The following is a 17,015-nucleotide window of genomic DNA, read 5'->3' as shown; positions in this document are numbered from 1 at the left end:
AATGGGGTTTGTAACTTAAATCTGTAAAGAAAGTGTCAATATATAGTGTTTTCATTTTCATGTGCCACTTATCCTGCCTAATACAGTGCAATTTGCCTTGTGAAGATCTGTAAACATTAGTTGTATTGAATGTCAGACAGAGACTCTCTAATCTTAGTGATCTGAATACCCCACAAATGATTAAGAATGATATAAAAACCAGCAGCTAAGGAACATCTTATCTAGTTGTAGCAAATTCATAACAAGTGTCCTTCAAGGATGAACTCGTATTCTATTCCTGTTTGTATTTGTATTGACCCTTTAGTGCATTTTTTTCAGCTTTTAAAAGTGAGTATATTTACGTGCTGGAAGGAAAAGATCTTAGAGTCTCAGACTTTGTTTCTTTGTGCGACAACTGGAAAGGAGCAATGAAGTTTATTTTGTTTTTTCCCCCCAAAGTACAATCTGCCGTAGTTTATGTATGACAAAGATAATTTAAAAAGAAAACTTTATATAAAAATTGTACATAAAGTTTGTCTTTGAAACATTTCTTTGGAGATTTTTTTTTAATTGATGCAAACGTTTAAAAAAGAAAAACACTTAAAAAGCATTGGACTTCTTTTTTAAACTGTTTTATTTTCATCTGTTTTCTGTCAGATAGCTTTTTATTTCTAGTGTAGAGGTAGTCAGCACTCTTCCAATTGGTATGTACTTTTATTGGAGAATTGTCTCAGAAAATTGAACTTTTCAGGTTAAAGCGGTACATACTGAAAGAACATACTCATAGAGCAGCAGATAGGAACTCTGGTACTTGTGGCTTACAGAAACAGTTTACTAGATTTCAAAGTCAAAAATCTGAGAATGACCAACCTGTGATTGTGGGGTACCATACAGTGCTTTTAAATCCAGGGGAAAAACTGTATCACCAAAGCTTTTGTCTTGGTTTTCCTTACGTATGTAATTTCGTGGAACCAATCTTACTAGATGGAACCCTCAAGCAATTGATTTTTTAACTCTGACACCAAGAGAGAATATCATTAAATTATTTAATCCAGACTTTTGTCTCCTAAAACCAAATGCCCATTGTGGAATAGCATTATTCTATGAGGACCAGCTGAGTTTGGGTTGTTAAGAATAATGCGTGTTTACTCTTTACTGGAGCATAAATACGTCACCATTTTTAGATTTTGTTTTAGATCACTACAAATACTGATTTGATCTTGAAGGACTTAAGTGCTAGGAATCAGTTTATCCTTTACCCTTCCAGCGTTGTTCGTGCTGTCTTTTGTTGTTTACACGCTTTTCTGCCTGGACTGTTAGCAGTATAGGGACCCCTTTGGGGCTGGTAAATAATAGTTCAGCCTTTTTCTCCTCTAGTATTGATCATGACTTTAACATTCCTAAGAATATAGATGTTTCTAAATGATTTAAATTGGAAGGGGATTTTAACTATATAAAAGTATTTAATACAATGTACTAACTTTCGGCCCACACAAATCTCCATTGTGCCCTTATATTTCTCAATCTACACTCTGCTTTTTATGCTACTCCTTTTAGAAACTGAGAATTCTAGTTTTACTCAGTTTTTGTGTTAATAAACATTTTGAATGTGTACCCCTGCATATGTGAACCATTAAATTATGACCTGTCAGTCATAGGTAAATAATCAACTTCAAAGAGTTGATATCCTTTGACCATTTATGTGACGTTTGCTATTGAATTCCTGTATGTGGCTGTAAATTATGTGCATTTACTCTGTATTTATGTTAACTAGATGAATTTTATTTGAATTGTTAAAATTCCAAAAATTAAAATATGCATATGAAAATCCACTGTTCATTTTTCAGTTTTTCTATAATGTATCCTAATACTCTGGTATGGTGAGAATGTAATCGTACTTTCTTAGGATTAATGTGTAGAACAAAAGTGCATGGCCATTTTTTTCAAGTTAAGTGTTAGGGTCCTACCTGCTAGACCTAGTGATAGATACCTCTAGGAATTGAAAGGTCAAATAATCCCACTCCCTCATAGTTCAGGAAGAAATTTCTTTTCTTGCATATTTTCCACAGGTTTGTTGATCTGTAAATCCAGGACATTTCATGTATCAAAATATCTAATTTGCAAAGAATATTTGAGAAATTGGAGCCTGATTAGGTTATTTGATTGATTCCTCCCTAGCTTGTAATTTTTTTTAACAGTAGGAGCTTTTGTTTTAATTTCAGCCTTTGGGAAAGCTAAGAATATTAAAGGTAAAGAGCTGGAAACTTGTTATAATAACCAAATGAATCCACATATGATAGATTGAAATACAAGTGACACAGGTATAAGTGTTATGTAGTGCCTACCCACTTTATATTTTGTCTGCTTTGTTTTTTTAGGTTTTCCCAAATTGTAGCAACCGTCAAACCACCTAGTTTTGTTAGGAAACCAGGACAAATTTGTCATGTTCCATTTGTCAACATGATGCTGAAATTGGCCTCCTGACAGTACTCTTTCCACTGAAGACTGAAATGGTGGGTAGAGTGAAGATATTGGCAAAATAATGGTATGACTTAGCTCAAGTGTCCCAGATGTAAATTGTGTGGATGTTACCAAATATCAGGAGCTGTGATAGAAGAAGGAATCTGTGAGTTAATGATTTCTTAAGGTTCAAGTGTGACATCTGTACAACTGATACTCAGGCAAGCAAGCAAAGTGTAGTTAAATGATTTCCTTTGTTAATTTTTTGCATTGCACAGACCAGCTGACTACCTTTATGTATGGAGTCAACTCAGTAAATTTGTAGAGTGCTATGTTTATACAGTGATTTCATGTGATTTCCCAACAGCCTGTATATTGGGTGAATAGACACATGATATTTAAAGGGTTGTTAGTTACAGCTGGTCTTTTTCAATTTGGGTGTTTGTGTTTACTCACTACACTAGGTTATTCATCAGCACTTGAGATGACCCTGAGATGATTAAAAAAAAAAAAAAAAAGCCTTCCCTGGTGGCGCAGTGGTTCAGAGTCCGCCTGCCGATGCAGGGGGCATGGGTTCATGCCCCGGTCCGGGAAGATCCCACATGCTGCGGAGCGGCTGTGCCCGTGAGCCATGGCCGCTGAGCCTGCGCATCCGGAGCCTGTTGCTCTGCAACAGGAGAGGCCACAACAGTGAGAGGCCCGCGTACCGCAAAAAAAAAAAAAAAAAAAAAAAAAAAAAAAAAACCTAAAAGATAGATGGGGATTGGCTTAGAATGAAACATTGGGGAGTCATGAGAAATGGAGCTCAGTAAGTAAACTGGAACAACATGGCCTGTCTGTCTTTGAAACTGATCTATATAGAGCTTAGATTACGTCCTGAGGCTACTGGAACGACAGTGGATTTTTTTTCCAAAGCATCATAGAAAATCAGACTTAACAAATAGGTTCAGTTTGTCTTAGATGGGCAGCCCTCAATTATACTACCTGTGAACCTCAGGGATGTTGTATTTTCTCTGAAGTGTCATGGTGATTAATTCTGTTAGAAAAATCTGGAAAGGCTGCCTGGAAAAAAATAGTATTTTTACCCAGACTTTGAAACAGGGATGGAAATATGGGCTGATACAGGGAGGGGTGTTCCTTGAAGTAAAGATCAAAGTTTTCTAATAGCCCACTAGGAAAAATAATCCATTTTCTTTTATTCTTTCCTGGGAATTGATTCAAAAGTAACTGTCTTGACATTTTGAAAACTAGTGGTAGATCCAGGATTCTAAACCTAGTCAAATTCAAAGGAGCTCATTACATCTAGCCCAACAAAATTTAGTGCTAGACCCTCCTTTTCTGTTATCCAGTTCCCTACTTTTAAAAGCACCTCATAGGGGCTTCCTTGGTGGCGCAGTGGTAGAGAGTCCGCCTGCCGATTCAGGGGACGCGGGTTTGTGCCCTGGTCTGGGAAGATCCCACATGTCGCGGAGCGGCTGGCCCATGAGCCATGGCCGCTGAGCCTGTGCGTGTAGAGCCTGTGCTCCGCAACAGGAGGGGCCACAACAGTGAGAGGCCTGCGTATGGCAAAAAAAAAAAAAAAAAACACCTCATAATTCCTCCTTGAGTCTCATTGTCAAGAATAAATAGCCCATTTTCAACTGCTACTTCTGAACCTTAGCTTTCAAGATGATCCAATAAGATTCATGAAAATTGTATGAACTGTGAGTTTTAGTGGCCCAGGTTATTTGATCTATATCTTCCTAAACTATATACAGATTTTTTGTTTTGCTTTTTGTCTCCACGCCCCTGATAAGTGTGCTAGAGCAACTAGACAATAATATGAATAAAAATGAACAATTACATCACCATACACAAAAGATGGATGATAGGTCTAAAGGTAAAAATTAAAATTGTAAACCTAGAAGAAAATATCTTTGCAACCTTGGAGTAGGCAAGGATTGAAATTTACCAAAAAAAGGCACTAACCATTAAAAAGAAAAAACATCAAAATTAAAAAGACACCATTAAAAGTAAAAATGCAGCCACAGACAAAATATTCACAGTATATCTGACAGGACATTTACTAGGGAAAATTTTTAAGGTAAAGACCTGAACAGCCACTTTACAAAAAAGTAGGCATATGAGAAGATACTTAACATGATTAATGAACTAGAACCAAGGAAACACTACAGTGCACCCTGTACAATGACAAGTAAACATCATACCGAGGATGTTCAAACAACTGGGACTCATACATTGTTGTTTAGAGTGTTAAAATGGTACAGCTACTTTGGAAAGATGTCATTTCTAGGAAAATTTAAAACTCTATCCACTGTATCACCCAGAATTATTACCAGGTGGGGCGGAAAAGTTTCCCAAGAGAAATGAAAAGTTGTCCTCAAATGTTCATAGCAGCTTTATTACTAAAGGTGGTCATCAAGAGAAGGTCACTTTATGTTCATACAGTGCAATACTGCGCAGCAAAACAAAAAGCAAGACGTGAATTACTGATACATGCCATAGCATGGATGAGTATCAAAAACATGTTAGATGCAAGAAGCCTGGCACAGAATAGTATATCCTCTATTCCATTTATGTGAGGGTCAGGAACAGGCAAAACTACTCAACATGATAGAAGCCAAATTAATGTTTACTGGAAGGTGTGGGGGAGGAGCTGACTAACAAGGGGGCCTAGTGGAACTCTGGAATAATGGCCATCTCTCACATGTTGATTTGGGTAGTGGTTAAATAGGTGTGTACACAATATGAAAATCATTAACTGTACATTTAATATTTGTTCACTTTAAACATGTATTTAAAAAGTAACGTGAAATGAAGATACTTAAGGAAAAGAGTAAATTTTGAGTGAAAGCTACAGAATGAAACCCATGAAGACTTGAGCTACTGGAAGTATCAAAGTACAGTTCATAAAGTAGTCATGCTTAATATGTTTCAAGAAATATATAAAATGGAGGTTTTACAAGGGAATATCTGATTGTGGTATCATGAGTAACCCAGACCTCTGAGCAACTCACCTCTTCCGTGACAGCTAATCTTAGAACATGGCTTCTTAAGGCATTGCTGGCAAAAAAACTGAAGAGTTCCCCAAGGACTTTTTCCCCTCCACTCCTCTACCCCAAGCCCAAAGCTAAACTATTAGAGTAAATCTGGATTAATCAGGGTAGGGACTGGTGCTGCAGCTTAGATGACCAGGAGCAGTTAGTTATATTTGGGGTCTGGGGCTGAAGAGTAGGGGAGTCAGAACAGGCTGAGGTGCTTCCAGGATGGGGATACCAGTAGAAGTAGAATCAAATCGTTAGAAGAAAACTTTCCAAGTTAGGCCTACAGAATTCTCATAGCATTACTTGATGATCACCAAACACGTTAAGACCAGCCACTATGAGTGATTACAGAAACACGGAAACAACACATTTAACACTGTCAAACACTTAATAGGTTCCAACTGTCAAGACAGAAAATGCAGAGTAGCTGTAATTACTAAGATGAGCACACAATAAGAAACATAAGGGATAAACAGACCAAAAGTTAAAATACAGGAACTGACATCAACTCAATAGATAAGTCAAAAATGGACTAGACATAAGTGAAGTGATTTAAACTGTAAGGTATATCTAAATCATTGACCTAGAAGACAGCAAAGAGAGAGAAAAGGACTGTATGAATGAGAAGTTAGGAGACATGGAGGATGGAATGAGAATGTCTAATACTACATTATATTAAAGTAATGAAGAGAATAGAGAAGAGGCAATATTTTAAAAGGTAAAATTCCCAGAGTTGATAAACATGGATCTGTAGCTCCACGAATCACAGTGTATCCTAAGTAGGATTAAATCATGCCTATACACATAGCGAAACTGAAGAACATCAAAGCAAGGTGAAGATCTTGATTTCTGCTACCTGCGTAATGGGCTACGTTTTAGGGCCGAAGTTTCGAATGAGTGCAATTAAAATACTAGGTAAATACTTCAAAAATCTTCAAATATAATATACTTCAAATATAATATAAAATACTTCAAAAATAATATAATAATGAGGAACAAGCAGGCCAAAATCCAAGATACAAGCAAGAACCTATAAAGTTGGTAGGCACTTAGACGTGTTTGCTGATCTAACTATAATCTTGATAGCCTCTCAGAACAAGGGAGACAGAAGCAGATGACCAAGCAGGCCTCCCCTAAGTTGAGGAGCTAGTAGACCCTTCCTGTTAAGCTGGGACCCCAGAAGTACATTTGGATTCTTCTTTCTGCCCCCTTGAGACCAGACAAAGTTTCCTTGGTGCTGAGCAGAACTGAGAAGAAAAATTGAAAGAGGAAAAGAGCCTGTCCCTGAGACTGTAGATCAAGTACTGACCCTTGAGCAGAATTAAAGCCCAAATCTGCATTATTAGAGTGGGGAGGGGGGGACCCTCGGGTCATGAATGAAAGTGGTTCCAGAAATATAAATCTCAAGCGCACAATAGAAGCAAATCCCATTCATTCCTGGAAAAAGCAATCCTCATCCCTCATCCCAGGTCGTGGTAAAACCACATCCAGAGTTTTCCAAGGCCTATGAGACTGCACCACTGGGGAAAACCCTCAAAATAGAAGCAAAAACAGCCTGTCCTCCCCCCACCAAAAAAAACAAAAACAGATTCTGGAGGTATCAAATAAAGATTGCCAAATGCAAACTAGTACATTTTTAAAAATATAAGGCCTACTTGAAAACAGAATGGGCCGCTTAAAAATGGTAGAACAGATTCGAAAACCAAATATAACTTCTAGAAATGAAAAATAAAATTTAAACCGCAGTTGGACAACGTTGAAGGAGAATTGTGGAACTGAAAGATGGAGCAGAAGAAATGCAGAATGCAGCAAAGGGGAAGAAATTACAGACGAGAGAGTAAGATGCAGGCAGGATACACAGCAAGTCCAATAGATGTTGGATTGGTGTCCCAGAGAAGCAGAAAACGGATCATAGAGATCATCTGAAGCTACAAAGGCTGAGAATTTTCTCAAACTGATGAAGAACAGTACTCCACAGATTCAAAATCCCAGGTAATCCCAAAGAGAATAAATAAAAATGGGCCCCTATCTAGACACAAAGTTGTGAAATTAGATAACCAAAGGCAAAGAGAAAAATTTGAGAAAAAAGCATCCAGAATTTTTCCTTTGACAGAACCTTCAAAGCAATGACAGCTAGGCTGACAACTAACTCCACATTAATAACAGAAGACAATGGAACAATTCCTTCCAGGGTACTGCCAAACTAGGATTTTATACCCAGTAAAAATCTTTCAGAAATGAGAATAGAATAAAGAAATTTCAGAAAAGTTAAAACTGGGAGTTTGCTATCAACAGAAGCTCACCAAAGGAAATCCTAAAAGATTTAGGCAGAAGGAATCTGAGACCAAATGGAAGGCCTAAAATGCAAGATAAAATGGTAAACAAAAAAGCAGTAAGTTAGGCAGGTAAATGCAAAAGGTGTTTAACCATATGAAAGAAATAATTGTGGCTTTTTTTTAAATAACAGAAAAATACAGCACATTACAATTTTTTTTTAATGTTTTAATTTTTGGCTTCATTGGGTCTTCATTGCTGTGCGCAGGCTTTCTCTAGTTGCGGCGAGCGGGGGCTACTCTTTCGTTGCGGTGCGCGGGCTTCTCATTGTGGTGGCATCTCTTGTTGCGGAGCACAGGCTCCAGGTCTGCGGGCTTCAGCAGTTGTGGCATGCGAACTCAGTAGTTGTGGCGCACGGGGTTAGTTGCTTTGCGGCATGTGGGATCTTCCCAGACCACAGCTCGAACCCGTGTCCCCGGCGGGATTTTCCCAGACCAGGGCTCGAACCCGTGTCCCCTGCACTGGCAGGCAGATTTTTAACCACTGCGCCACCAGGGAAGCCCCGAGCACATTACAATTTTATGAAAGTGAGGAAGGAGGTAAGTGGGAGTTTGAACATTCTATGAACCTTGTATTAACCAGAAGGAAGACAAAGATTTTGATTCATTTAAAATTTTAAATATACATTGTAAGACATAGGATAACCAATGAAAGGCCTCTTCCCCATACTAGTAGAAGGGGAAAACATGAAATTCAGTTAAAAAGAAGGCCAGAAAGGAGAGACAAAAAGCATGAAATAAGATAGTTTTAAATCCAAATATATCAGTAGTTACATTAAGTGGAAAAGGACCAAATGTTCCAGTTTAAAGATTTTCGGGCTGAATTTAAAAACAAACAACAACTTTGTGAAAGACATGGCTAAACCATAAGGGCATGCTAAGGTTGAAAGTAAAAGAATTGGTTAAGGTGTAAAAATACTACCCAAAGGAAAATAAGTGTAACTATATTGCTACCAGAGAAAAAAGGCTTTCAGGCAAGAAAACATTCCTAGAATTCAAGAAGGTTAGTCACCACATATTAATAAAAGATTTGTTTCACCAAAACACAATGATTCAATGATTTAAAATTTTCATGCATCTAATGACATTTTCTCATTGTATAAAGCCAAAATGGAAAGAACCACAAGAAGAAACAACAGACAAACCCACAGCAATAGAGGTAGTTTTTGACAAAGTTCACTCAGAAATTGATAGAACAAGCAAATAAAAACAGTAAGCATATAGATTTCAACAAGATGATTAACAACTCTGACCCAGTGGAAACACATAGAACACTGCATTCAACTCTACAGAATATGCGTGTTTTTTCAAGCATACACAGAATGTTGATAAAAATGGACACAACAAAGCGAGAGAGAGGCATGGACATTAATACATATACACTACCAAACGTAAGGTAGATAGCTAGTGGGAAGCAGCCGCATAGCACAGGGAGATCAGCTCGGTGCTTTGTGACCGCCTGGAGGGGTGGGATAGGAAGGGTGGGAGGGAGGGAGATGCAAGAGGGAAGAGGTATGGGAACATATGTATATGTATAACTGATTCACTTTTTTTTTTTTTTTTTTTTTTTGCCGTACGCGGGCCTCTCACTGCCGTGGCCTCTCCCGTTGCGGAGCACAGGCTCCGGACGCGCAGGCTCAGCGGCCATGGCTCACGGGCCCAGGCGCTCCGCGGCATGTGGGATCTTCCCGGACCGGGGCACGAACCCATGTCCCCTGCATCGGCAGGCGGACTCTCAACCAGTGCGCCACCAGGGAAGCCCTGATTCACTTTGTTATAAAGCAGAAACTAACACACCATTGTAAAGCAATTATACTCCAATAAAGATGTAAAAAAAAAAAAAAAAAAATGGACCCAAGCAGTCTCATCGAACTCCAAAGTATTAAAGTCATGCAGAGTTGTTTCTGGGACCACAAAGCAATTAAACTGGAAATCAACAAGAAGACTGAAGAACTTTGTAAGTTTGGAAATTGAGAAACACGCTTCTGAAGAATCCACAAATCCCCTCAGTCAAATGGACAAAATATTTTAAACTGAATGATAACAAAAAGTCTAAATGTCAAAACTGATAACTTTTTAAGCAGTCCTTAGAGAAAATTTTACCTTTTAAGCCCATACATTATAAAAGGAAAAAAAGGCTGAAAATTAATGAGGTAAGCATTTATATTAGTTAGGGTAGGCTAGGGCACAGTAGTTTAGAGACTCAAATACGTAATGGCTCAACCTAATAGGAATTTATTGCTTGCTCATTTAAGGATCTTGGGCTGAGAACAGGGTGGTTCTGCTCTAACAGTCCTTTAGAGACTCAGCTAACTGAGGCTCTGGGATTCTCAAAACTCCCCTTCCAAGGGTACACTGGGGCTGTGGTTCTCATACTTCAGCATATATCCAAATCATGCAGACAATTTTGTTTTTCTGGTGTTGTCATTGTTCTTTAAAGTGCAAAATGTTACCTATCTTAGAGAAGCTATAAATCGGTAGGCAAAATTCCATCATTTGGGGAAATAGTTCAGAGAATAGAACTTTTAGATGTGTTTTCCCCATACTATTACAAAAATATTTTCCCCCCAGCCTTATTGAGATATAGTTGACATATGACATTGTATACGTTTAAGGTGTACAATATGATGATTTGAAAGTACACTTTTGTGTGCAAAATTGTTGCAGGAAAGAGAGTGGGGCACGAGAGGATGGTCACATCCCAGGTCACCTCTGAGTCCCTGGGATAGCCACCAAGTGTGGGTTCTTGGCTTCACACAGGAAAGAATTCAAGGGCGCGCCATAGCAAAGTGAAAGAAGGTTTATTCAGGGAGAAACACACTCCATATGTCAGAGTGTGGGCCATCTGGGAAGGTGAGAGAGGCCCCAGGGTATGGGGGTGGTCAGTTTTTATAGGGGTGGGTAATTTCATAGGCTAAGGAGTGAGAGGAGTATTCCAGCTATTTTGGGGAAGGAGTGGGGATTTCCAGGAATTGGGCCACTGCCCACTTTTTGACCTTTTGTGGTCAGCCTTGAAACTGCCATGGCGTCTGTGGATGTATCATTTCGTTTGCTGAAGTGTTACAATGAGCATATACTGAGGCTCAAGGTCTAGTCATCTGCCATCTTGGACCTATTTGGTTCTAATCACTTTATGTCATGTCCTCGGGCTATGTTATTCTTTTAAAGATTGTGCCCTGCTCCCTTCCTTTCTCAAAATGATTACCACAATAAGGTTAGTTAACACCGCCATCCCCTCTCATAATTACCATTTGAGTGTGTGTGTGTGTGTGTGTGTGTGTCTGGTAAACCATTTAAAATCGGACTCTTAGCAACTTTCAAGGATATAATACAGTATTGTAAGTATCGTCACCATGCTGTGCTTTAGATCCCCAGAACTCATAACTGGCCGTTTGTACCCCTTGACTAAGATCTCCCCAGATCCCCTCAATCCCAGCCCTTAGCAACTACCATTCTATTCTCTATTTCTATGAGTTCAGCTCTTTTAGATTCGTATGAGAGCATACAGAATTTGCCTTTCTCTGTCTAACTTATTTCGGAAGACGTTTTAGTATGATGTAGTCCCACTTATTAATTTTTGCTCTTGGTGTCATATCTAAAAAGTTGTTGCCAAGACCAATGTCAAGGAGATTTTCCCCTATGTTCTTCTAAAACTTTTACGTTTTCAGGTCTTACATTTAAGTCTTTAATCCATTTTGTCTTAAATTTTAATCCATTTTGACTTAAGATCGGAGTTCAATGTCATTCTTTTGCACGTGACTATCCAGTTTTCCCACCACAATTTATTGAAGATACAATCTTTTCCATATTGAGTGTTCCTGTCTCCCTTGTCAAATATTAGTTGACTGTATATGCATGGCCAGTATCCTGTTTTTCTCCATCCTGAATCCCCTCAGGGTACACCAGGGAAGGAGTGGGGGGCAGCGGCTCTAGTGGCTGATAGCTTTAAGACCTCCAAAACATCCTTTGTTTACTGAAACGGCAGGCGACACTTTGTCCACAGTAGATTATGACCAAATTGGGATAATCCCAACAACACAAGGCTAGTTTAACATTAAATAATGTATTAATGCAAATTTATCACATCAGCAGATTAGTGAAGAAACACCATATGATCATCACAGATATGGAAAAAGCCTCCAGTGAAATTTAATATTCAGTCATGATAAAACTCTTCACAAACTAGAAGTAGAAGATGAGTTCTTTAACCTGATAAGAAACATCTCCAAAAAACCTATAGTAGCCATCATACTTAGAAGTGAAATGTTACTATAGTTCCTTTGAAATCAAGAACAAGTCAAGAATGCTGCCATTACCACTTTTTGACATTGTACTTAAGATCCTAGCCAGAAACAATTAGAGAGGAAGAGACTAAGTTATTATGATTATCCACATGGAAAATTCAAAAGAATCTATAGATTAATTTTTAGAATTAACATATGTTTAACAATGTTGCTAGGTATATAGAAATAATTGTGTTTTATTGAAGCAACAAACAAAATATTACAAACTTTAAATAATACCATTTACAATAGCAACAGTGAAAAATAACATAGCTGGACCTAAAGCTCAGAAAATATGAAGAAAATGATACACTCTTTTGGAAAACTATTAAAGAAGTCCCAAATAATTGTAGAAATACAACATGTTATGGGTAGGGAAACTTAGAGCAATAGCAATTGTCTCCAATAGACCTATAGATTTTATATGATTTAAGATCAACAGCATTTTTCTTAGAATTTAATTAAAGTAATCATTAAATGTACATGGTAAAACAAAGGACCAGAATAACCTAGATGCTTCTAAAGAAGGATAAGATAAGGTGACTTTTTTTTTTTTTTTTTTTTTTTTTTGCAGTACGCGGGCCTCTCACTGTTGTGGCCTCTCCCGTTGCGGAGCACAGGCTCCGGATGCTCAGGCTCAGCGGCCATGGCTCACGGGCCCAGCAGCTCGGCGGCATGTGGGATCTTCCCGGACCGGGGCACGAACCCGTGTCCCCTGCATCGGCAGGCGGACTCCCAACCACTGCACCACCAGGGAAGCCCAAGGTGACATTTTTATTACAAAGTTAGAGTAATTAGGACTTCTGGTATTGGCACAAGAATATACAGCTGAAACAATGGAGCAGAAGACAGAGCCCAGAAACAGACACACACCTAGACAGAGACTTGATTGTATCTGAGATAGCATCACAAATCATTGAGAACTGGATGGACCATTCAGCATGGTGCTGGTTCAAGGTTATCCATATGAAAAATTATAAAATTGGATATTCATATCCGGTTGGTGGATACCTTATGCCATACTAAAAGAATCCATTTCAAATGGATTAGATGTAAATGTGAGAGGCCAAAATTTTACAATTTTAAGAAGAAAATATAGGAGAAAATCTTTGTAAACTAGTGGGAGAGAAAGTTAAGCAAGACACAAAAAGTGTACATCGGACGGGAAATGATTGATAAATTGGACTACATTAAACCTTATAACTTCTTTTCCTCAAAATACTTCAAAAAGAATGAAAAGATAATGCCAAACGAATATATTTGCAACACATGTAATTGACAAGGTATAGTATCAGAATGTATAAAGAACACCTGTGAATCAATCGGTTAAAGACAACCCAATAAAAACCTGGACAAAAGTCATAAATAGGCATTGTGCAGGAGAATAAAACCTGATCTGCCAAAAGCAAGTGACAAAATGTTCATCTTAGTAGTAATTAGGGAACTGCAAGTTAAAATCACAAGAGGTCATTTTATAACGATCAAGAAGGATGTAGAACAGAGGAATTCTTCTGCACAGCAGTTGGGAGTGTAGAGTGGTAGCATCCCTTTGGAAAACATTTTCATTATATTATAAAGTTGAAGATGCTTATACCTAAGCAGCCCTTCCACTCCTACGTGTCTACACCAGAGAAATCCTGGCTCACATGTTCCAGGAGTCATGCCCAAGAATGTTCACAGCAGGCCGGTGGCAATAGAAAATCACTGAAAACATTCTGAGTGTCCAAGGACAAAAGAGTGGAGAAATTCACATCAGTGAAAATGAATGAACCACATGATCAGCATGGTTCAGTCTCAGGAGCTTAATTTTGAATAAGAAATGCAAATCACAGAAGCATACGTGTAACTGGATTTATATAAGATAAAGTTCAAAAACCTGCAAACCTCAGCAAAATGTGTTTAGGCAAACATATATGTGTGTTTTTTAAAAAGCAAGTGATGGGCTTCCCTGGCGGCGCAGTGATTGAGAGTCCGTCCGCCTGCCGATGCAGGGGACACGGGTTCGTGCCCCGGTCCAGGAAGATCCCACGTGCCGCGGAGCGGCTGGGCCCGTGAGCCATGGCCGCTGATCCTGCGTGTCCGGAGCCTGTGCTCCGCAACGGGAGAGGCCCGCGTACCGCAAAAAAAAAAAAAAAAAGCAAGGGAATGTTAAACAAAAATTCTGGATGGTGGTTACCTCTGGCAGGAGAAAGGGGAAGAGGGTGGCATGGAGAATAGGCACAGAGGAGACACTGAACGAACTGATGCTCTGTTTCTTCAAGCTGCTGATGGGTCTGATGATTTAAAATTTTTTCCTTCCTATCTATCACTGCATAACAAATTACACCTAAACTTTAATAACTTAAAGCAGCCAATACCTACTGTCTCATGGTTTCTGTGGGTCTGCGTCCTTCATCCCAGGGACTCTCGGGGGCTGCAGTGTCAGCTGAGGCTGCAGTCAACTCAAGGCTCGCCTGGGAAAGGATGTGCCTCCAAGGCCACTCGTGTGATCATCCACAGGATTCAGTTCCTCACCAGTTCTTGCACTGAGGGCCTCAGGTGCTTGATAACTCTTGACCAAAAGCCACTCTCAGTTCCTTGCTACAGTGCAGCTCACAACAGGGTAGCCGGTTTCATCAGAGTGAGTAAGGTTTCTCTCAATTCAAGCGTGTTTCTTTCTTTCTTTCTTTCTCTCTCTTTTTTTTTAACATCTTTATTGGAGTATAATTGCTTTACAATGTTGTGTTAGTTTCTGCTGTATAACAAAATGAATCAGCTACATGTATACATATATCCCCATATCCCCTCCCTCTTGCATCTCCCTCCCACCCTCCCTATCCCACCCCTCTAGGTGGACACAAAGCACCGAGCTAATCTCCCTGTGCTATGCGGCTGCTTCCCACTAGCTATCTATTTTTGGTAGTGTATATATGTCAGTGCCACTCTCTCACTTCGTCCCAGCAAACGTGTTTCTAATTGAAAAGGCTTCAGGAATAGAACGAGTTTAAGACTTACATAGAAATAAGGCATCTTGCCCCTTCCGAAGCTCTAGGGGGCGCCCGGCAGCTGCTGTAGGGCTCGCAGCCCGGTCTGTCTCCTGGGTTCTGCAGGGGGTTCTTCCCCTTTGAGCCCAGCAGCTGGCACTCAGAACCCACAGAACCTGGAAACGGCATGCACCCGCAGAGGAGTACCCCCGAAAGTTCGTTGCAGTAACATTTTAGGAAAATCTGGGCGATGCTTAAGGCCTGGTAGATTACAAACATTAAAACATGGAGAGAAATACAGAATGATTTTATAGTGTTCTGTGATGATAGAGAACAAATTAAATGTAATTTGAATAAATATTTTCACCATCAGGTATTTGTCCTCTAAGAAAGACACAATTTGGTGCTGGTTATATATGTCCAAAAGTGGGCTACATCTTAATAATTTTATGATTTAATGGTATAATTTAGCCAGAATGCAATTACGAATTTGAAAGCAGCAGCTCCTAGAATCTCTACCCCACAGGGGCATCGTATGCAAAATATTGACATTGTATCTTTAAAACGATTAAAGGTACAATTCTTTAATTGTATCTTTACAAATCTTAAAAACTGATTCTAATTGCAGTTGTGATAAATGCCCTCTTTTTACCTCCCCCTAGCCCTTCTCCTCTTGGGGCATGGGATTTTATGCTGACTTGAGTGGGCATTAGAGTAAATACTTTGCTGTGTCATACAGGAAATCAAGGATTTAAAGTAATATTGTGTTTTTTGGTGCAATTTCCTCTTTGTTCCCGGAGGGTTTCCCTTTAAAGTAGGTGGGACGAGGAGAAGAGCCAATGACTGCAGTTGGCCTGTCCCGGCCGTTCCCTCGGCCCCCATCACCGAGAGTGTGTTCACAGTCTAGGGAAGCACAGAACACATTCATCAGTTTTCTTGTTTATTTGTTTACTAATATTCAGCAGTGTTTACTGAGTTACAGAGAAATCCTGGCAGAGCTTGCTTGAATTTGGAATTTCCTTCAATGGTTCTTCATTGTTTATGAAAGACCAATATAATTGCACTCAGTTATATTTGTGGGAGACACAGAACTAGGAGAGAGAACTGCTTTCCAAAGGATTTGGTAGGTAGAATTTGCATTTACAATTGTGCCCCTGGAGTTTCAGATTTGGAGACGGAGACAGAGTCCCAGGGCAGAAAGTCCAGCTCGCTGTGCCCCACAAAATAATTGTGCCTGATGGGCAGTGAACGCCCTGCCCCAGGTGAGGAAGTAGAGGAGGGCAAAGCTGTTCAAATGGGGAATTATCAAAGGGGGTGAGAGAATCACCACAGTTTCCTAGCTCAGACAGATCTGGGTTCAAATCCTGAGTGTGCCCCCCGCTCTGGGAACTTAAGTCATCTTCTCCTATTTTTCCCATCTATATAATGAGAATTGTGATACCTGCCCCGACAGGGCTGCTCTGAGCACTAAATGTGAGATACACTTGTGAGTAGGCCTGCTACCCAGTATAAGGCCAATAGGTGCAGTACCCCGCGGGGCATTCCATTTTGCCCAAAGGAAAGCTGTCAACTCCGCCTTTATTAAAACCCTTTATCTGCCTGACCTATGCTTCGAGAAAGTTCTGCCAGTGTCAGTCTTTGCTGTCTCAAGAAAAAAAGTAGAAACTTGTGTGCAAAGGAAAGAGTTGGGTAAAGAAAGCATTTTCCTTTATTTTAAAATGAAAAACGTATATGAAAACGGTGAGAGGGACTAGGTCAGTAAGTTGAGTTCACCCAGTGCCTACAGAGGGAAGGAGAGAAATCGTAATACAAATTTGCCATGCCCAAAGTTCTGCAAAACCAATCTGGTGTTAGAAGACAAAAAAGTTGGTCAGTTTTTTGGTAGAAGAAATATGAATTTTGGTGTATTTTGTATTGATTCCTCTCATGTCATGGTTCTTGGGAACTTGTATA

Source organism: Leucopleurus acutus, assembly GCF_964270905.1.
Source record: "Leucopleurus acutus genome assembly, chromosome: 5".
NCBI lineage: Eukaryota > Metazoa > Chordata > Mammalia > Artiodactyla > Delphinidae > Leucopleurus > Leucopleurus acutus.
Note: the sequence above shows the minus strand (reverse complement) of the source record.